The 22061-nt window shown below is 37.0% G+C and overlaps 1 long non-coding RNA gene across 2 annotated transcripts; it reads left to right on the top strand.

The window, feature by feature from the left end:
- Window positions 1-290: 290 nt before the first annotated feature.
- On the top strand, window positions 291-21200 carry LOC142342389 (uncharacterized). Of its 2 annotated transcripts, none has more exons than XR_012759170.1 (3): window positions 291-562; window positions 2669-3032; window positions 20526-21200. It is a non-coding gene; the product is annotated as an uncharacterized LOC142342389 (long non-coding RNA). The 2 variants fall into 2 exon arrangements; XR_012759171.1 differs by lacking the exon at window positions 20526-21200 and adding an exon at window positions 15109-15196.
- Window positions 21201-22061: the final 861 nt, after the last annotated feature.

The following is a 22061-nucleotide window of genomic DNA, read 5'->3' as shown; positions in this document are numbered from 1 at the left end:
AATATGCTCAAATTTCAAATGAGGAAACCTTTAAACCTCAATTCGATGGAAAATTCTATTTGGTTACATAAAGTATAAATTTAGGCAATGAAAACTATACTTCGCATTTCAAACTGGTGGTATTATATGCAACTTAGCGCAGTTTGGTATTTGTTACGTAACTATTATGTATAGCCTTGTTTTCGTGCCGATTGCGTAATAAGTTTCTGTATGCGCACGTATCGTGCTCAAACAATCTTCTGTCAACGTCCGTTATGTAACAGTTATGTAACAAAAGTTATAGAGGACAACTTGCACATCATACAGGCAGTTAGACTGGTCACTTACGTAACAAACTGAGTTCACATCCTTAATTGCGTAATATGCAAAGTTATTAAGTACAAACGGCAGTTAAAACTGGAGAGGCAATGATGTCAGAAAAGATGACGTTTGACAGATCTCTGAAAAGAAATACGCGCAACTGTTGAAATACCAGATCTCTGCATTGACATATTCTAGAATGCCAGATTTTCTTATATCCATCCACTACCCGGATGGATATAAGAAAGGCAACTTTTTCAAGGTAACTTTGAGATTGATAGGAACAACCCGGGTTGCTACTTCTTAGTTAACATACAAGGATCATGTATGATGCCATACAAGTCATACGCCATTTCTTAGTACGATCCTTGAATGATAACTAGGAAATAATATAAGACTTTTTATGATTATTGGAATATCATATATGATCTTTGTAAGATTACCAGGACATCATAAAGGGAGAACGCATTTATGAGACAGCTATCAGTAGCAAGAAACCATTTATGAATGATATATGATTCAGGGAGCTCATATATGATACAAGTATGATAACAGGGAGATCATATATGATAAATGTATGATAACAAGGAACTCATATATGATGTTTGCATGATTACCGGGAAATCAGAAAATCATAAGGAAATGTTCCCAACGCAAAGAAAAAAATTATAATCGGTGTATATTCGGAAAATTTTCTGAAGTCAAATTGAAAAACCGACTTGAATTTTTTCCAATATGTTCTGGGTGTGTTTCCCTCCTCCTTTCTAATCCGAACTGGGAACCGGCGACGGCAGATTTACAAACAAGCAACTTTAGGAGAATTGAATCCGAGCAAACGGTAAAAGTATGTGCCCCAAGACTCTCCTCATGTGAAACCAAACAAAACAAAAAAAAACAATAAAACATTCAACCGGATTAATTTAGTAGCAAACTTTGAATCATCATGCAACTTTTTTGCAACATTTAAATCCACTCATCAAAAAGATTGTGTGACACTTAAACATGTAAAATCTTGTATGAATAACACAAAATTTTTTTTCTAAATTCGTCTTTTTTTTCGTTTAATACGTTTTTACAAATAATTTCAATTTTTATTGTGCTTCGGAGGATATAGTTTTCGATTTATGATCTTTGTATGTTTGCCAGAAAATCATAGATTCATGTATGACCTTTTATGATGACCGGGATTTCGGAAAAAAACTTTGATGTTTTGACTGATTTTACACATCTGGTTGACAACAAGGCTGTAATGTGTTGCGTTTGCGATCGTTTGAACATCTTTCGAAAAGTGCATGGTCCTAGTAAGATTATCGGAAATCATACAGATCATATATGCCCTCGTATGATTACCGGGTGTCATATTTGACCTTGTATGAGTACCGGGATTTTTGTATGGCCGGCAACCCGGGAAGCTCAAGGCTCTCGTGCCTTAAATCCGCCCTCTTTTTCAATTTTTTTTCTGTAAATGTCAATATTAAATGCTCTGCAACTAGACCACTTATCTTATTTACCTGATAGCACCAGAATTTACTTGCTCTTCGGGTAAATTTTTGTCATCTAGACTGCGCTTAAAAACATTTAAAATAAGCCAAAAATTTCATCTTGTTATTTTAGGTGAACCAAGCGATTTCATGCTTTTACATGAGTTCTACCTGAAAATTTTAGGCATAATTACATAAATTATCAGGCTAAAACACCTATAATTTCCCGGGATACCTGAACTGGTCAGTTTTAATCTTCTTATAATTTTCAGGCAAGTTTTGCTAAGAGCTCATTCATTGATGCAGGAAAATTGTGGCAAAGGAAGTTTTCAGGTACTTTCAGGTCAGAACAAGTTGCCTGAAAATTTTCAGGTCAGAACCAGGTTCCTGAAAACTCCTGTAACTACAGGAGCGTTTTCAGTTAAGTTCAAGTAACCTTACTTATTTATAGATAAGTTTTTCACCTCTCAACCGCAAATTGTAAACTAATGGCGCGATTTTGTGGTTATATATATTCACTTACGCTCTTTTCCTTAATATTGCGCGAAAATTGTGTTAATAGCCCGAAAACTACAGCTGGGACTCTTATTAGCTTTCTCGTGGTTTATTTGTTTACCTCGAGAGTTTTCTAATGGCCATATGACGTCGCAATCATTTTCAAATTCTAAATCTGCCTTTTGTTCTTCCGCTCATGCAACGTCGACTGAACTACTTGCTTGACGTCCATATTCACTATTTTTGGGACCAATTTTTGCACGTGATTAAGTTCTAGGTCACATGTTTATATGCTATATTGGTTTTTGGTCTCATATTGATGCTCTAAATAGCGAAAACAAAAATAGCAAAAATTTAAGTTGTCGACACCCCTTTGGCGCCACATTTTGTAGGAGTCTGGGCGAGATTGATTCAGACAGCAAAAAATGTCCCTGTCTCTTCCAGTTTCCCAGAAAGTTTTGAAAGAGGCCGAGGCAGATTTGAACGGAAGACCACTGACATATTGCTTGAAACCTCTTATGAGCTTGAACCACCGGTTCTCAAACAAGGACTTGAATTTGATGAAACCCCGCTTGACCATGCCTGGACAAACTGGCGAAGCAGTATGTACCAAAACTCAGCCGAAGAACCAAGTGGCACCTGTCAAATGAAGAGTTGTCAGAAAATGATATTGTTTGGGTAATGAAAGGTTTCACTCCACGAGGAATATGTCCTCGAGGAAGGATGATATCAGGCATTATAGCCAGAAGCTTTCAGGTTCGAACAGCGGCTTGTGTATTCAATTTAGAATGTTAATATTAAATTACAATTTACTGCAAAGCTCCTTGACAATTATTTACCGGGAACGTACGGGAATCAGGCCCCTTTATTTTTCATTGTCAACCACCACCAATTTGTTTTTACCCACCATCAATTTTAGCAATAAGTGATTATCACAATCAACCAGACAATCAACTTTCGTCACTTGAAGTCATGTATTGTTTGAATTTTTATCCCTGTTTATAGCCAAGGTTATCCCGTTTTCAACCACAATTTATTAACTTATTGTATTCAATTTCGCTTGAACATCTTGTTTTTCATAATTACGCAATTGATGCTCTTAATTATGAGAACCACAAATTGAAAATGTTCAAATGAACTTGATTTGGTCGTCAAGACTTAGCCAAAAAAGCATAAACGTTTCTGACGCATCCTAGGTCAAAAGGTTCGTAAAAACTGTTCTACTCAAATTGTTTTTACGACAGGGGTGAAATTGGCCTCTAATCTAAAAAAAAGAACATTTCCTTTGGTACACATAAGAAATGCAAATGGTAAAAGAGGCAATGTAAAGTTAAGAATGAAACATCGTGTAAAATTATAAAATACAACTTTTAAAAAGTCAATTTAAGGTCCAACTGAAGTTTTCTATTCAACGATAAATTTTATTTTTCATGTAGATTTTTTGCGACAAAGTCAGAAAAATGTTTTTAAATTTTTCTGATGGAAAAAACGCTAAATCGTGTTTTTTTGCTAAATGCTGTTTCTCACGGCAAATTCACTGAATGTAGTTTCTCACGGCTATTTCTTCCATAAACCATCCAAAAAATTTCGTTGGGGGACAATTTTTTTTGTTTTTGTGAGACTTTTTGTGGCAAAAAATTCAAGTTTTTTTTGGATACGCCTAACGAGGAAGGGGACTTCTGAGATGACGTCGGGAACCTCGGGCGATCATCTCTTGGTGACGTCTGCAACCAAAAAAAGTAAGGCCTTCTTGATTGAGTGACGTCAGGAGCCCTCGAAATGAAATCTCTTCTTCTTTGGTGACGTCTGAGACCAAAAAATCGTCTTCGAGGGGGGGGGGGGCTTTTCTTGGTGCTGATGTTCTTGATTGCTGATAAAGATGTTGTGTAACTGGTGGTCAGATGGGGCTTTTTGCTCGGACAATCTTGGTACGGTTTTGTTGCCCTTGGGGGGTGTTACCCTCTTTGCTTAAAAAAAATTCTGTTTCAGAAGGTGGACTATGTTTCTTAATCACAAAGGTAGGTCTCCATTTTATGTAATGAATCAAATTTTCTAGACTTTTGGTTGCTCTTATTTGGCTGCGACTTTTTGTCGGATGTTTTCCGGAAAGAGTAACTTTCAGCTTTTTTTGGCGGTAGTTTAATCATAAGCGAATTTCATGCTTTCCTTGAGTTCCCAAGGTCATGGGGAACCTGTAATGAAAGAAACCTGTAATGAAAAGTAAACGCCCGCTGAAAGCTCTTTGCTGATAAAATACATAGAAATCTGTTTTCAAAAGGGTAACCATCTAAGATGTCTTCATTGTTAAATAAAAGGACTTGTACAAGGCTGTGCCTAGCATGGACAAACAGGTCACAGATATTAACTTCTGTAATTTTCTCATTAATTCTTTTTAAAAAACATCAATCGTAAAAATAGAAAAAAAGACAAATTCATCAAATGAGTGTTATTGAAATTTTTATACCAGTAAGTCTTTTAAAGCGCTATGTAAAAAAAACGAACAACTTTGTTTTAAATTGTCGTTGAACAAGCTTTAAATCATAGAATTTTTGCATTGCAACTATTTTCAACCACCAGGACAAAATTGATTCTTTTAAATTATTTGCTTCTAGACTGAAGAACAAGTTGCTTTAGAAATTTGTAACAAGGCAAAAAGGATTCCAAGTCCTATCAAAATTTCTGAGAAAAAGCAGTTGCGGAAATACAATTTTTTCTATTTATAACAAACAAATGCCACAAATCACCAAAAGATGAATGAGTTTCTTTAGAGCCACCATTGTTAAATGAAGTTTTTTAAACGAACAATCTCTCAAGGATAAAAAGATCAGCAGAGTTAGAAAAGCATGATCAGCAAAAATTATAACTGGATTCTATGGAAGCCAAAACGATTGGTTAACATTTGTCAACTTAATTAGGGAGTAGCTATTCACATTAGGTGTTTATTATACATGACGTGAAAGGAAACTGAAACTAAAGCTTATACTAACTACGCTAACACCAATTTATTACTGCCTCGTAAGCCAAAAATTTGACCGAACGAAGTATATATGATAGCTACAATTTTCTTCACCCGAATCACATGCCTGACATTTAAAACGACGCTGAGTAGACCAAATTAATGGCAACTGTTGTGACTATTAGACTGAAGTCGTAGAATGTGTATTTGAAAGTGTAGTCGGAAGATAAGACGAAATCAACTCGTTATTGAATCCTATTATTCTAACTTTTTTTGGGAATACTCTGTGTTTAACAATGACATCAAATAAACACAAGAGAATTGACAAAAACGGAAGTCTGTTAACAAATTTGTGATGTATATATCTAGAGCCAATCAAAAATTCAATTATTACAACTAAAACCACGTGACTAGAAGCATTAGAAGAGTATTAAAAACTACAAATATAAGTTAAAATTTCTTAATTTAGTCAAAACTAACTGACGTACAGTGTGTAAAAAGGCAGGACTCTTTGAACGGTAATTTAATCATCTTTTGATCTTCTTTCAGTAATATATTGTAATGATTTCCAGCCTAAATTAACTTGATTTGATGAAAAGAGAATTAAATTTGTTAATATCAAACTTTCTTTGTTAGGAAAGAGAACTTAAGCAAGCGAAACATTGTGAGTGGCAGCAAGTAAGCTTCTCTTTTTGGCTTTAACAAACCGTAGCATAGTTTTTTTTGGTGTTTTTGAGGCCACATGAAACACGAAACTTGCTTGTTAAATTATTTCAGAGCATTCAAGTCTGAGTAATGATTTGTTAGGTTTTTTCTCTATAATCAGTAAAGCAGATAGTACAGTTCATAAAAGTTAACAGCACAAACCTAATATCTGGACATTTTCGGAACCCTTTATACAAACTGGTCGATGCGAAGCTTCCTTTGTCTCTGATAGCAGAGCAGCTGTTACTTTTGATCTGCCAGTCGAATTAGTGAAATGCCAACTGCTGTACCATCTGATGAACAGAATGCCAACGACACTAACTAATGGAGATCTGGAAATCGAGAAAGTCAACAGCGAGTGTCAGCGAAGCAAATTGAAATAGTTAGTGCAAAAAATTAGTGAGTTTCCAAACTTGATCAAGCGGAGCAAAAGCGAACAGTAACCAGGCAATGAAAGGTTAATTAGCAGAGTTTGTAAGGAATTAGTCCAATATCAGCCAGCAGAAATCAAATACATTTAAAGTATGACGACTTATTAGACAAAGTTCAAACAAAACACCTCATTGACTGCCAAAATATGAGAGGACTCAGATAGACTCAGCAAACTGGAGGTTTTCTTAGATCAGATTGTTCACTTCTCGGAGAAATGAATCCGCAAGCAGCTGCCGTGTCAAAAAACTGGTCTCATACGCAGAAAACCTTATTGTAGAAACGTTAAAATAACCGAGGGAGTGCATGGCAGTTTTGGAAATTCGCCGTCTGGCGTATATAAGCATTGGCAGGATCCGAAAATCAATACCAGCATTGGAACTCAACTCAATCTGTGAACATTATGTTACAGATGTCTAGACAAACGACTTGCAATCGAAATTGATCGTAAGTTCAACGCGTGTGGTATAAATGGACGTACCAAGAAACACAACCATTTGCTGCATTTATAAAACAAAATGCACGCAGACAATCATATTTTCAAAGTAAGCACAGCAACAATCAACCAAGGAACAACATTATAAGATTTCCTCAGTTAGTCCTGTTCCAATACAGGACGGTAGCAGCAAGTTGAACATATATGCTTGCTTCGAGATGGATCAATTGTTTAATTATTCGATAAAACCATGCAAGAAAAAAACGAGCGCAAGGTATCAATGTTAAGGTAGACATAACTTAGATACTAAGACCGAAAGATATGAAGACAGAAAAGGTTTCAGTTTCTCTCTAAATAATGGGGTTATTTTGGAAGGCGCATTGGATCGAAGCGTTTGCACATCCGTCAGTCACTTTTGAAAATACATGGCTTGAGAGCTTAAACTCTTTGAGTGTTCTAGCCGAAAAAATTCAATGTGATGGAAGCTCAAATCATTTTTTTGCCAAGATGCTTATAAGCAGCTAAAACGCTCAATGGTCTGCAAATTAGGCACCGCTTGCCATTTGCCTTACAGAAGTAGTGAAAGTGGCTGAGAATTTTCAGACATAATGGGATGTAAAAAACTATGAATCCAAATAAAACGTCCTCGGTCAGTCAAAAAGAGAGTACGACGAATTTTACGGGCGAGCGGTACGATTTGGGAATGCTGTGGAGTGATCCACAGCCAAACCTACCAAACAACTACAGCTCAGCCCTGAGTCAGTTTTGCTCAGCGGAACAATGATTCCAAAGAGACCCAAACCTGAAAAGTTTGTATAAACAGTCACTTGATACAGATGTACAAAAGAGATTTGTACAGATATTGGACAAGTCCGAATTAAAACGAACCTTCGGGAAACAATGGCATTTGCCACACCATCCAGCACTAAACTTGAACAAGCCTGGTAAAGTAAAACGTGTTTGCAATGCCCCATCAAAGTAAAAAAAAAAGTTATGCCTAAGCGACTAGCAGGACCTGTTCCGCTACATGGGTTGATTGGAAGGACACTCAGATTGCGTGGGGAACTAAAAGCGCTGACAGCTGAAATCGAATCAATGTGTCTAAAAATGCAATATCCCGAACAGGATATAAATTGCTCGAGGTCGCCATTGCACAGGAGAACTAAAAAACGTGTTCAAATATAAGAATAGCAACGTCACGTGTATAGAGTAAAGTGTTTTTCAACTTGTGCGAACTAGGTTCTCAAGCGAGTGGGATTCTCGGCAATAAGGAAATGTATCCAACCGGAACGCGACAACTTCTACCTGGACAAATTTATCAAATCGGTAAGAACCCCCAGAAGAAGCAATGGAAGTCTTCAATCAGTTACAAGCTGTTCTCTCACAACGTGGATCTGACCTGAAGAAGTGAATAAGCAACAATGATGAAGTTTCTGCAGGAAACCCAGAAGGTTTGAAGTCAGTCAGCAACACGAAGCAAGTCGAACTCGGTGGGATCTTCAAGGCTTGGACTACAGGGAACCGTTACTGATGGTAGTCTTCAAATGTGTAGAGGTACCTACAAAGAAGGTGAAAGACCTATAATTCAGATGAAGATTCTCCGAATTGAATTTATCACTATTCCACGCGTCCGGATTGTTTGCCCCTTTCAATGTTCACATGAGATAACTTTTGAAAGTAATCTGGAAAAAGAATGGACAACATAGCGACAACGGAGTGGAGCCTTGTTAGGAAACTAAACTTCTGAGATTAAAGAACAACTTGCAATTGTAACTGAAACAACCATCAAAAGAAGGTACTTCAATACAGCCAGTGATAAAATTGATCGTCATGTTATGGCCAAAATCAGTGGACGATATTAAAGAAAAGTATCAAATCACAGCAAAATATTTTCTTTTTGGACAATTTCAAGAAATTGATAGAAACAACTGAAGAAGCAAACAAAGTTTTCAACTAGTTGTAATTTTTTCTCTCGAAGCAAGAAAGTGATTTGAAGAGGTGAATAAGAAACAACATGAAAGACAACGCAGTAATCTCAGACGGTTTAAAGTTGTAAAGCAGTACGCTTCTTTCAATTTGCTCAGTTCTGTGTTCAAATGAGACGACCTCTGAAATGCATCTGAATTAAGAATGGAAAACCATAGGACAATGATTTGGAGCCGTGACAAACTGAAACTCAAGTGTTTGCTGACGCATCTGAAGGTTCGTATTGTGCAGTGTTCTACTCACGATCACATCCGTAAGAATACATAACATTTTTTATTGGAAAATGCAAAACTGCCCAGATGAGGCATCTTTCAATATCGCGATTGGAATTTCAAGCAGCAGTCATAGCAATGAGATTGAAAGAACAGATAGACAAGGAACACGAAACGATTTTGCATAGTGGCAATTTTTGTTCGGACTCCACTACTGATTGGCAGTGGATACACAGCTTTCCCATCGTACAAATCAAGTGTTTGCGGCCCATTGAGTAGCTTAGATACTGGATACAACCGATGTTTCACATTGAAAACGTATGAGTGGTATGAAAAACCCAGCGGACATTGACAACAGGGTGATCATCTTTGAGGAACTCATTAGAAGTGCGTGGCTCACTGAGCCGGCCGCCTTCAAGCGACCAGAAAATGAATGGTCAGAGCAATTGAACCTAATCTTTACCTAAGATGAGAGAAGATACCCTCTTGAGCCGCCCTGAAACAGTCTGAAGAAAAAAAGGCATTTTTCATTGATAGCGGTTTGGTAACTTTAAATGTCTAGTGAACACATTGGCATACGTGCAGCGAGCATTGAGCAAAAACAAACCAGCAACTTGTAATCAGCGTTGATGACAGAGAAAGAGCAAATGCAATCCGCTTCAAACTATAGCAAGAATAAATTTCCGAGGAGATGAAGTCAATAAAAACTGAAAATTAAAATCCAAATAGCAACAAAAATCTGCAGTTCTCATACTCCTATCGTTGTCGCCACTCAGTTACAGAAAAACTGCGGGCATAAAATTGGCAAAAGAGTACAGCATGTCTAAAGTTTTTGAGTCAGCGGTACAAAATGGGAACGCTATGGAGTGAACAATAGCCAAACGTGCCCAACAAATACAGCTCAACCTTGTGTCAGCTTTACTCATTATGGCAAAGATTCCAAAGGAAAAAAACCAGAAAAATTGTAAATCAAACGATATCTGCTGATTTTGAAAAATGCTTCATCAAAATAATAGACAAGTCAGAAGTGGAAAAAACGTATGGGAAGAAATAGTATTTGCCACAACATCCAGTGCTAAAACCCGAACAAACATGGCAAAGTGAGACATTTTTGCTAGGCCCAACGGCAAGAATTGATCGGCACAATGTTCAGATTTTTCGAAGTAGCAAGAGCCCTGACAGTCAGCATCAAACAAACACTTTACAAAAGAGCAGAACATAGGTTTATTAAGGTTTCTGTGGCGTCCAAAAACTAACGGATCTTTTACAATACACGAATATCAGGACCACGTTTTTGGATTTAAACTTCTGTGTAAAATTCGCGCTCAAGCGTGTTGAAACAATATTGAAGAATTGTATCCAATCAAACCCGAAACATACAAAACAATTTCTATGCGGACAGGTTCTCGAAAATGGTAGAAACACCTGATGAAGCTATCAAAAGTTTTCTCCGATTGCAATCCCTTTTCTTGAAAATCATATCTCGTGATTTGAAGAAGTTTAAAAGGAACAGCAATGAAGTTACCGCAGCAGTTCCAGAAAACTTGAAATTGATCGGCAATGCAATTTGTTCTTTGCTCAGTTCAGTGTTCAAACAAGGCGACCCTTGAAGGGCATCTGGAATCAAAATTGATAACTTTAAGTCAGCGAATTGGAGCCTTGTGAAACAACTACTTCTTATTTCAAAGGATCAATTTCAAATTGTAGCTGAAACAAGCATGGATAGAAGGCACTACGGCAGTGACAAACCCGAACCTCAACTGTTTGCCGACGCATCTGAAAACACGAAGTGTGCGCTGACCTATCACAACCGAACGAATAATTAGCTGAATTACCACTTGCCACTGCAGAGTAGCGCCAGTGAGAAATTTTTCAATACCACAATGGAAACTACAAATGGCAGTCACGGCAATAAGGTTAAAAAACATTTAGTTGTAGATCACGTGATTACGCTATATAGTTGCAGTTTTCGTTAAGATTAAACTATTGTATTGTAAGGGATACAAAACTCCCATCGTAAGCAGCAAGTGTTTGTGGCCAATGAAATATTAGATGCAAATGATATTCCGCATTGAAAACCTGTGAGAGCAATCAACGACCCAGCGGCCGTTGGCAATAGAGCCATCAACAGTGAGGAACTCAAGAGAATCTAATTGTTCTCTGAGCTGGCCTGTTTAAAGCGATGTTGAATAGCCGGAGAACTTTTCTTTGCCTCAGGTAAGAAGAATATGCCCTCGTCAGTCTCCAAGGTACAGGCTGAAAAAAGAGAAAACAGTTTTTCAGCAGGAACGATTTATTGTTTTTAATAGGCTAGTGAAGACAGTGCCATACGTGCAGCGAGCATTGAGCAAACAGACATCAACAACACTTGTAGTAGTGCTGGAGAACGAGAAAAACAAAATCAATTATCTTCGAGCTATTGTAGCAACAAGAGTTTGCTGAAGAGATGAAATCTCTCTAAAAACAAATGGAGCTTCTAAAAAGCAAGAGAAGATATTTAGTCCCTATCTTTCCTTCATGAGGAAGGACTCAATTGTGGTAAAGGCAGCATAGGCCTTCAGTGTAAGCCATCAAATGTTGCTATGGATGAAACATCCTGTCGTGGAGACATTCATGCAATGATATGCATTCAACATAAGTGCATTGAGCATGTAAGAAATCTTGTTTAAAATCTGATGTGGAAAAATCAGGTATTGGTGTGTTTTATGCAGAAAAAGAGGAGCACAAACAATAGCACCCGTAATGTCTCAGTTACCCCAAAAACGTTTGTTTGATTCAACAGCCGTTAAAAAGTTTGCAATGGACTACATTGGTCCTTTCGCCCTTATTGCACAAAGTATAACCCAGGCTCATTGTCTGCAAAAACGCGAAACAAACTGTTGGAGATGAACAAGAATTTTTTGAGGACATTTCGTCATGGATCAAGGAAGAGATCGAGGAGTAACTAATTCAATGGGAATCAGAAGGATGTTCAACCCAACCGCAGCACCTCACTCCAAGGTGTATGGGGAAGATTTGTTGGAAATTACAACAAAGCAATGCATGCAATGCTGGAGAACAGATCCATCAAAGCGAAGAAGACCGGCTTTAAACTACGATTTGTATTGTGGAACAAACATCAAACACAAGACCGTTGACAGCGGTCAGTGGAGATGTTAATGACATATAAACATTGACTCCGAATCAATTTTCGCTTGGCAACAAGATTGCTCGCTAGGCCTATCTACTGTTCTCAGAAGAGTTTGTTGATTATCGGAAGCACTTTCGACAAATTCAAACCGATGAAAATTTCATTTGGGATTGATTTTGTAAAAAATTTTTGCTCGCCTTTGGTATTTGGCAAAAATGGTGATCAACGGTGAACAAAAATCTTAAAGATGAAGTTCTTTTGTGGTTTTTTTAAAAGGATCCATCAGAAAGTATATTTTAATCTGGGTGAAGTTACTGAAAATACCAATGGGTCTGTCGGTCTGATTCTTTTGTTCAAATCACAAATAATTACTACTCCCATACTACAAAACGAAAATGGCGAGGGGAAACAAGGCCGGGGAATTCGTGGTCCAGTTTCTTGAATGAACACTCTCAAGGACAAAATGAACAGAGGAGAGTTCTATCGAAGATAAATTGACTAATTCATTTTTGTCAACTTCAGAAAACTAGTAACTTTTTGATTACGAAATTATCATACATGAGGTGAACCAGAAATTGAAACTCGAACTAACATCACTAATACCAAATCATTTTTGCCACGTATGCACAATTTAAGACTGAATAAAATTCACATTAATCATTTAAAATAGCTATAGTTTTCCCTTCTGGAATCGACCGCTTAAACAGTAGGTGAACTCTGAGTAGACCAAATTGATAGAAACTGCCGCAAATTTTGCACGGAAGTTACAGAAAATGTTTTTGAAGTGTATTTGAAAATGTATTTGTAAATTAGCTATGGTTTTTTTCATCGCAAATCTGACGCTTAACAATTACGAGAATTGCAATTATACCACATTAATACATTCTGCTGCGGCTTGTGCATCGAAGTCGTTGAAATTTTTTTGAGACTAATTTTGGAAGAAAATACGGAATCAACTTAATATTGAAAATACGAAATTAACTTAATTTTTCTTTGTAATACTCTAACATCCACTGGAGTTTTCTTTTATTGCTTTACATTGCTACTACTCAACCAATGAAATCAGACTTAAATCAAAAGTAACATTACGGAAGGATTTTCACATTCAGATGGCATCTTTATCTACAGCCAATCAAAGACTCGGGTTTTACTTGTAAAACACGTGACTAGCAGCACAAGTGGAGCTTGAAAACTACAGAGGATCAATTGAAAGTTGATAATTTGGTCAGTTTTGATTGACACAGTGCTCGTAGAAGCACAATTCTTTGAGCGGTAACATAATTATTACTATGTTTTGTTTCTGTAAATCAATTTTGTTACTGTTTGACTTTTGTATCTTTGTGTTGTTCGCTGTCATGTTTTCTCAAGTTTGAATCTTTACGTTCGTAGTGATTACCTTGAAGGCTTTGCCCATGTATTACGATTGGGTATAAACTAGGAGAGGTAGCGCCTCCAACGCACTTTACCCAGTATACTAAAAAATTTGTTATCCTGACACATTTGAAGCCTCAGAAGGGAGTTGGGGGGGGGGGGGTTGTGAAGTTTTCCTTGTCTTTGATAGAATTGCAGCCATTTTTGGGACTGATAAGAATACAAACGTCTAGATACATGAGACAACCTGTTTTTGCATGATCACTCAGATTAAAAGAGTTTTTTTTTAACTGTATAAAGAAATCTTTGTAAACGAAACATCAAAACAGAAAGACCAAGAGGCTCACTTATTATGGAGCAAAAGTGCAAGTTAAAAAAACTGAACTTAGTCCATTTTATTCTTTCAAAAATACTATTTAAAATATTTTATGCAAAACCCAGATCAGGCTTCCAGTTGTCTTGCAAATTTACGTCCAAACCAGGTCTATTTTCCTGAAAACAATAGCAAGCAAATCAACCAGAAAAAACTGCAGCGAACGGCAAACTTGGAATTCCAAGAACAAAACAAATGAACTAATTCGCATTTCCCTAAAAAAGGTTGCAGAAGATATTCAATTTATTGATCCCATTGATGGTGTATTTGTTGGTGTTTTGGTGAATATATATATATATATATATATATATATATATATATATATATATATATATATAGACTTTTTTTGCAGGACATAATTTTCAGTTGTAGATGCAACAGACTTCCAAGAAAGCTAGAGCCAATTATATACCTCAGGTTTTATGTATTTTTTTTTATTAAAAAGCCGCTTTCTTGGAGAATTCATTGGGCTTACATCTTATAAATCAATCTGATTTTTCGGGCAGTGTTTATTTTCATTTGAAACAGAATTATCAAATGAAACAGAATTTGACACGCCCCCCCCCCCCCCCCAATCTACCCCTCCATCCAGTTTTTTTTAGAACTTTATTTTTTTTTCAAATGGCGATGAAATTCATATTTTTCTAAAATAAATCATGACTAATTTCTTGGAGCTTGAACTGATGGCGCTCTTTCTTTGCTACGATCGGTAAGCAATAAATGAAAATTTTGCTGAAGCTGTATATTTCCCATTTTTTGGATAAGTTTTGGAACAATCAAATGACTTTCGTAGGCTCACCAAAATTTTGTTAATATTTTTGCACATTTTTATCATCTGCATTTAGTTTAAGTAATGCCAAGTGCTCCTGGCCCTTGAACTGATTAGCCACTGGCCACTATATTATGTCAACAATGATCACTAAACATGTATTCTTGTACAGGAATGTATAAGTAAACACAATGTGTAGACACACGTCAGCCCAGGTGTTGTTTTTCATCCTGTAATTTTAAGATTACTTTACAGATTAGTGCAACTTGATCACACTCACGTCGAATTCATAATTGACATCTAGTTTTGACCTTTGAACGCTTAAAGTGGGTTGTAAAAGAGTTAAGTAGGTTAAATTGCAATATTGGGTTCTAAAATGGTTAAAAGTAATTGTATATGGACGATATATGTTCGACAGTATTTTCATGCAGTCAGAATTCGGGATTAGTGGTCGAACTATTTCAGGCGAACCGTGTCCAGAATTTCGGGAGTTCAGCGGACCTGCTTTCGTGCTTTCATGTCCAGACTATCGTGTGCTTTTCCGTATTTCCAGACTATGCAAATTTGAACGCAAGACACCCCGTCATGGGTTCATCTGGGTCTGGACATGTCCACTTTCCGTCTGGGACCTCAACCTGGGACGCTTTGAACTGTGATATAATACGATTTCAGAAAATATAATTAGAACGGCAAAAATTAAGACAAAGAAAGTGATTAGGTAAAATATGTCAAATTGGTTCACAAAAGAGGGTCAGACTAAATTCACGACCAGGAGGGAACAGTTGCAATTTTTTTTGAGGGGGGGGGCAGGAGGATGTAATATTAGGGTGTAAATTGAGTGGAATTTCTGGATTTCATTCGATCAATTACCTTGGTAGGCGATTCTATGTAAAAAGTTAGTCGGGTGGTAATGAGAGGTATTCAGATGTAGAGTTGGCGGTGGGAATCAGATGGGTGGATTTTTAGAAATAACCCTCTTTCTTTCCCTACCTCCATTGAAATTTTATATCAATACATGGCCGAGGTGTTCCCCAGGGGTCAACGTATTGTTCTGTAGCGGTCAATATATTGTCGAATATATTGTCTTCTTCCGGCCAATTTTGTTTGAGGACAGATCATTCGACCGCAAACAATAATGCTTTTAAATGGATCAGTGCTATTTTTAAGCAAAACTTGCGGTACTGTGTGAAATAATAATAATAATTTTGGTTCCTGCGTAATCGCAGCTGAACAGCATAAGGCCTACAGTAGCGTGTTCTCAGTTGTCCTTTTTCTTATTATTCCCCACATTTCAGACTGATCTTTTAAACCTGCGGTACTGTGTACGGCTGAAAACAGTCACAGGATCAAGCTATATGACCAGCAAGATATCATCAAAAGTTCTACAATTGGATTGTGTTTCAAGCTTTCTTAAGACAATCTTTTTTCTAAAACCTTTATGAGTCAAAAGTTTGAGCCAAAACTCTTTTCTCCAGAGAAATTTTTTCATAAACAACTAACACTGCGTGTTTTTTTTGTGGCAAAAAAAACAACTTGTATACAATTTTTACCATTTTTTTCTCCTTTATTCAGGTAAAATTCCAGTCGAATTGCAGGGAACATCAGGTGTAATGCGGGTTGAAACAATTTGCCTGAACGATTCGGGTACATTCTAGTGTTTTTATTTCAAGTAAATTTACCTGAAATTTATTTAGACTGAAGCTACCCCCATAATCCGATTGACAATAAAGTTAGGTCTGCAGGATGACAGCTGGCCAGACCGACTTGAGACGTCGACAGGGGTGCAGTGCGACCAATAATTGCCTTAGAAAAAATTTTAGTCGGGCCATCCATCTGGCCAATAGCAGTTCCGGCTTGTTCGGCTGACCAATACCTACTTTTCGGTCTATTCGGTCTGGTTAATACCCACATTTTGGTGTGGTCAGTCTGGCCAATACCCATATCCAAAGTTAAGAGGTCCAGCCAAAGGAAGAGCCGGTCCCCTGCAAAATGTATAAATGTGTGCGGCGTTGACTGTTTTCCAGAAAAAGAGCCGGTTCTTGCTAACCAACGCCTTTATCTAGCTGATTAGACTACTTCATCAAATAAATTTCCGAAATTCTTTTTTCGACAAAAAATTTTTAAAGAAGTTTTCGTTTTCAGATCGCGTTCAAAAGAGTGGAACATAAACTTATAATTTTTTGGATGCTCCCATATGTTAAAGTGGGTTCGGCCAATGATCTGGCGTAGACTCTGTTCAATTTAGCCTGGTCTGGAGAACGCTCTGACCCATAGCCTGTTTAGTCTTGCCATTTGTCTGCGCGAGATTCTGTTTCGTTTGGTATCTCCCTGTCCGTGACCCAAGTCGGTATGGTCAATACTTGTCTATCGTCGTGGACCTCATACTGGGTTTTAATGTAATTTTCCAGGGTTTAGGAATCTACTTATGAAAAAGTGTCGACAAAAAAGTGTTATGAAAGATGATGCTCGACTGAGATCTGATATGGTCCAAGAAACGACTTGAGCTGGACTTTAGTGGTCACCTTTAGCTTCACTTTAGCTCAACGAAAAACTTTGGTTCTGGTCTTAGTTTGGATCTCTAATTTAGCTTCACCAAAACTTCACATTCACCCAAAAAATTTACAGGTACCTTGAGAGTCTAATAATGTATATAACGTAATCAATGGTTGTAATTCTTCAAGTTCCCAATGTGCGAGTTTTTTAATTTCATAGAATGCTTAAAAGCAGTTGGTCGCCTCTTCTCAAATACATACCTTCTCTAATACATGGTAGGAAACAAGCAGTAGGTCGCTTCAAAAATGACACATTGGCATTATTACCTGCTCTCTGGGAAAAAATCTTTTAACAACGAGAGTCACTGTGACCGATTAAATTAAAGTGTCCGGTACAATACTAACCGATTTGATTTCTAAAACTGCAATTACGCAAAAGAAACCGTTTTTACATACGTGGAAAAATCTTGCAAAAAAGTGCAAGAGGCATATATTTAATTAAGTCCACTCCTGAAATGTATCAAATAAAGCAAATTTAATCTATAATATTTTCGGCTTTTTGAATGTATTCGTAAAAATTGGTGACAGGCGTTGAAATGATCAGTGATCAGGCAATAAACTTGTCAAAAGAAACGTCGAAATCTTTTGTTGCTATCTTCGTACCACTATTTATGTCTTGCCTTAGATATGTTGACTTCGGCTTGGTTGTTTTGCAGCCTAAATGAGCCAATGATGCGTAAAAAGTTATTATCGTCAGTTTCGGATCAGTACATCAAAGTGTGACAAGAAGGTCTCAAGCAAGTACTCATTTTTGAGTAGGAAAGTCCTTTGCGATTGAACCTTGTATGCAATGAAATTTTTGTCTAAAAGTTCAATTCTTCTTTATCTTACTGAGCGAATAGACTCTATTTTTTATGTGAATGAAAATTTTTCAATTGATTTTTAGATACTTCAAGTAAAATTTTAAAATTTGAGTTTACACCTAGTTATAGCAGAAATGAGCCAGTTAAGTGCACTTCTCTCTGAAGTCAAAAAAGAGATGGCAAAACATGATGAGAGAAATTTCATTCAAGTTAAAAGCAAACGCATACGCACCAGAAATCATATAACTACGAACCCTGAGCCAAACAGACCAGTAATAGTTTCAATAAATCCAAGTCCAACTCAAATCCATTTTGCAAGTTCTATGAAAAACACGTTTCCTCAACTCAATTTTCAAATCATCGGAGAACTGCTAAATATCAGTGACTTCTTTATTCAGCCTGAAGACCAAATATCAAAAGAATGTTTGGCGAATACAACAAACATTTAGCTCGTTTTTAGCAACTATAGTAGTAGGATAGCGAAGTGTATGCGATGTGCGCGTTAACATTTTGTAAAAAGTTGTATTGAAACGAAGAAAGCAAATTCTGCAAACTGTCAAGATTCCTACGAAATGGTGTACAAAGGTTGTCCGATTTATCAAAACGCCGGGCCATAATAACAAAACAAAAACAAGAAACACAACGCTCAAAAGCCATTGTAAAAAACGTGGAGAGTGCTCCAACGCTCAGTCAGTAACCACGGCAAAAATTACCCCCTGTCGCGGAAGTTCGGAATAAAATTAAAGCCAATTTCAGAAAAATTTCCTATAGTGGTGTATTTAGCATCGCCAACAACAGTAAATGAGAGTCTTGACAGCGATACTGGTCCTAAATTATGTTTTCAACATACATACACAAGTTGAAGTTTCCCAATTTGGCAGATGACATTGAACTGTTTTACAAATCAGTCTCCAGTCAATTAATAGAAAGCAAACTCCAAGCATCACTGGATAGAATTGTATTATTGTGCACAAGCAAAAAATCAAAGTAAAAGCCTCAAGAACAAAGCAAGAACAACAAAAAGTAGACATTAAATGAGCAGCAATCAATTCCAGGAAAATTTAACTACTAAGCTCTTAGGAATCAAAATGATGGGACACCTCAATGAGCGAACACGAGGATGTTCAAGCTGCGATGGTTAGGAATTTTGAAAATTGACTGCAGAAGTTGACTATAGCTGCATAACTCCCCGATTAGACCAATATTTCTATATGCAAACATTTGCCGGCTCAACTAATCATAAACAGCCATTTCAAACTTGCAAAAAACACGAAATAGTGCACTCAGAAGTTTTCTAAGAAACCTCGAAGTTGCAGCTTTCAAACAGTAAACAAAGTATCAAAATTTTTATCAAAAGAGAACGTCAAATTAGTTGACCATAGATTACATCAAACGAGCACAAAAAGACAAAACTGAATGAATCGTGCACCTCATAAAAAAGAAAAGAATAATTCTCAGGAACTCTCCCAAAAAAGCGCTAGACCTTCTAACTGAGTGAATGATCAAATTACTACCAATTTCCCGTACTACCCTACTACCCTACAAATTACTACCCTACTACTTGTAAAACGTTTCTGTGCATTTTTTTTTCTTATTGAATAATCAGTGGTCATCGATCAATACCCAACGCATTCTTTAGCTAAAGGTTTAACTACTAAGCTCCTAGGAATCAAAATGATGGGACACCTCAATGGGCGAACACGTGGTTGTTCAAGCTGCGATGGTTAGGAATTTTGAAAATTGACTTCGGAAGTTGACTATTGCTGCATAAGTCCACGATTAGACAAATATTTATATGCAAGCATTTGCCTGCTCAACTAATCATAAACGGCAATTTCAAACTTGCAAAAAACACGAAATAGAGCACTCAGAATTTTTCTAAGAAACCTCGAAGTTGCAGCTTTCAAAAACTAAACAAAGTATCAAAATTTTTTCAGCAGAAGAGAAGGTCAAACTAGTTGACCCTAGATTACATCAAACGAGCACAAAAAGACAAAACTGAATCAATCGTGCACCTCGTAAAAAAAGAAAAGACAATTTCTCACGAACTCTCGCAAAAGAGCGCTAGACCTACTAACTGAGTGAACGATCAAATTACTACCAATTTCCCGCACAGCCCTACTACCCTACAAGTTACTACCCCACTACTTGTAAAACGTTTCTGTGCACTTTTTTCCTTATTGAAAAATCAGTGGTCGTCGACCAATATCCAACGCATTCCTTAGCTAAAGGTTTAACTACTAAGCTCGTAGTAATGAAAATGATGGGACACCTCCATGGGCGAACACGCGGATTTTCACGCTGCGATGGGTAAAAGTTTTGAAAATTGACTATGGAAGTTGACTATTGCTGCATAAGTCCACGATTAGACCAATATTTCTAAAGGCAAACATTTGCCGGCTCAACTAATTATAAACAGCCATTTCAAACTTGCAAAAAACACGAAACAGAGCACTCTGAATTTTTCTAAGAAACCTCGAAGTTGCAACTTTTAAAAACTAAACAAAGTATCTAAATTTTTTTTTAGCAAAAGAGAACGTCAAACTAGTTGACCAAAGATGACATCAAACGAGCACAAAAAGACGAAACTGAATCAACCGTGCACCTCCTTGAAAAGAAAAGACAGTTTCCAGGAACTATTGTAAAAGAGCGCTAGACCTTCTAACTGAGTGAATGATCAAATTACTACCAATTTCTCGTACTACCCTACTACCCTACAATTTACTACCCTACTACTTGTAAAACGTTTCTGTGCATTTTTTTCTTATTGAAAAATCAGTGGTCATCGATCAATACCCAACGCATCCTTTATCTAAACGTTGGGACCAATTTTTTGATTAGCAAGCCTCGGAAAACCTCAAGAATCCGAAGTTGCCCGTCTTTTTCGCAGCTTTAAAATGCACTTCTGCCGTTTCAATGCACCGTAAGACTACGACAGCCATCCAATATTAACCCCTAAAAAAGCGGGGGTTTCCCCCGAATCAGGCCTGGTCACCCAATGGAGGTGTGAGGCCATCTCAGAGGGAGGTATCATAGGATTGTTGAGCATAAATATCATGATGATCTCCTGAAAAATGAAATTTAACAAAAGAGCAAATTACGAGATAAGGTGAACCGATAATCTCAAGAGTAGATGCTTTATAGATTCAGAGCAAAAAATAAATCATTCAATTCAGAATTTGCAATAAATAGAAAAGAAAACTGTCGGGCCTGCAAATAGAACGTGAGCAGTACGAAATACCATTACGCATAACAAACTACTATTAACAACTGCAGTCGCGGCTAACCAGATATGCACAACGGCAAGAAAGACCGATCACGAAAAAACAGAAAAAAACATCCTCGGTGTCTAAAAGGATTGAGTATTCCCGAAACAGTACAGAGTATAAACGCAACAGCTGAAAAAAACATAATTATTCAAAACTTTTTAAACTACTTTTGCAATAAACTTGATTGTTGACTATTTTACTTCAATTTCATCCATTTCATACATGCTGGGCTTGTTTGTGTTGCACTATGTGATTGAAAATATGATTTTGAACTCCATTTATTGACGATTATTTTTTTTAAATCAGCAGTAATGGTATTTCAGGAAAAAAACGAAATTCACATGTCAAGAAATTTTATCATCTTAGGGATTTTTGCACTTCTCAAAAAAGACATGAAATTAACAGACCATCCGTAAAGTCAATGAAATTGCGGAACTATTCCATTTGTGCCCCCTCCAGTTTAATGGGCGCCTATTGTATGCACTCCCAGACAAACGTGTTATATTTTTACATAATAATTTACTATGTAATGGCACGTGCCCTCTAAGAAGGGGGCGCATAACGTACGGGGGGTCACAAACGGAAAAGATCCGAAGTCACTTTTGTGGAGTGGGTTTTTAGATGCGCATTATAGTCAGCGTCAAACTCTTAAAGACTTTAGTTACCCTGAACGGTAAAAGGAAGTTAGCGCCCCCCTCCTAGTTTCGCAAATTAGAGATATAATTTTTGTCGGCAATATTACTGCAACCGAAACCACGTTTCGATTTTCAGAAAAAAACGGAACGTTCACTTAC

Source organism: Convolutriloba macropyga, chromosome 7, assembly GCF_964194025.1.
Source record: "Convolutriloba macropyga chromosome 7, txConMacr16.3, whole genome shotgun sequence".
Lineage (NCBI taxonomy): Eukaryota > Metazoa > Xenacoelomorpha > Acoela > Convolutidae > Convolutriloba > Convolutriloba macropyga.
Note: the sequence above shows the minus strand (reverse complement) of the source record. Positions and strands in the feature narration are given on the sequence as shown.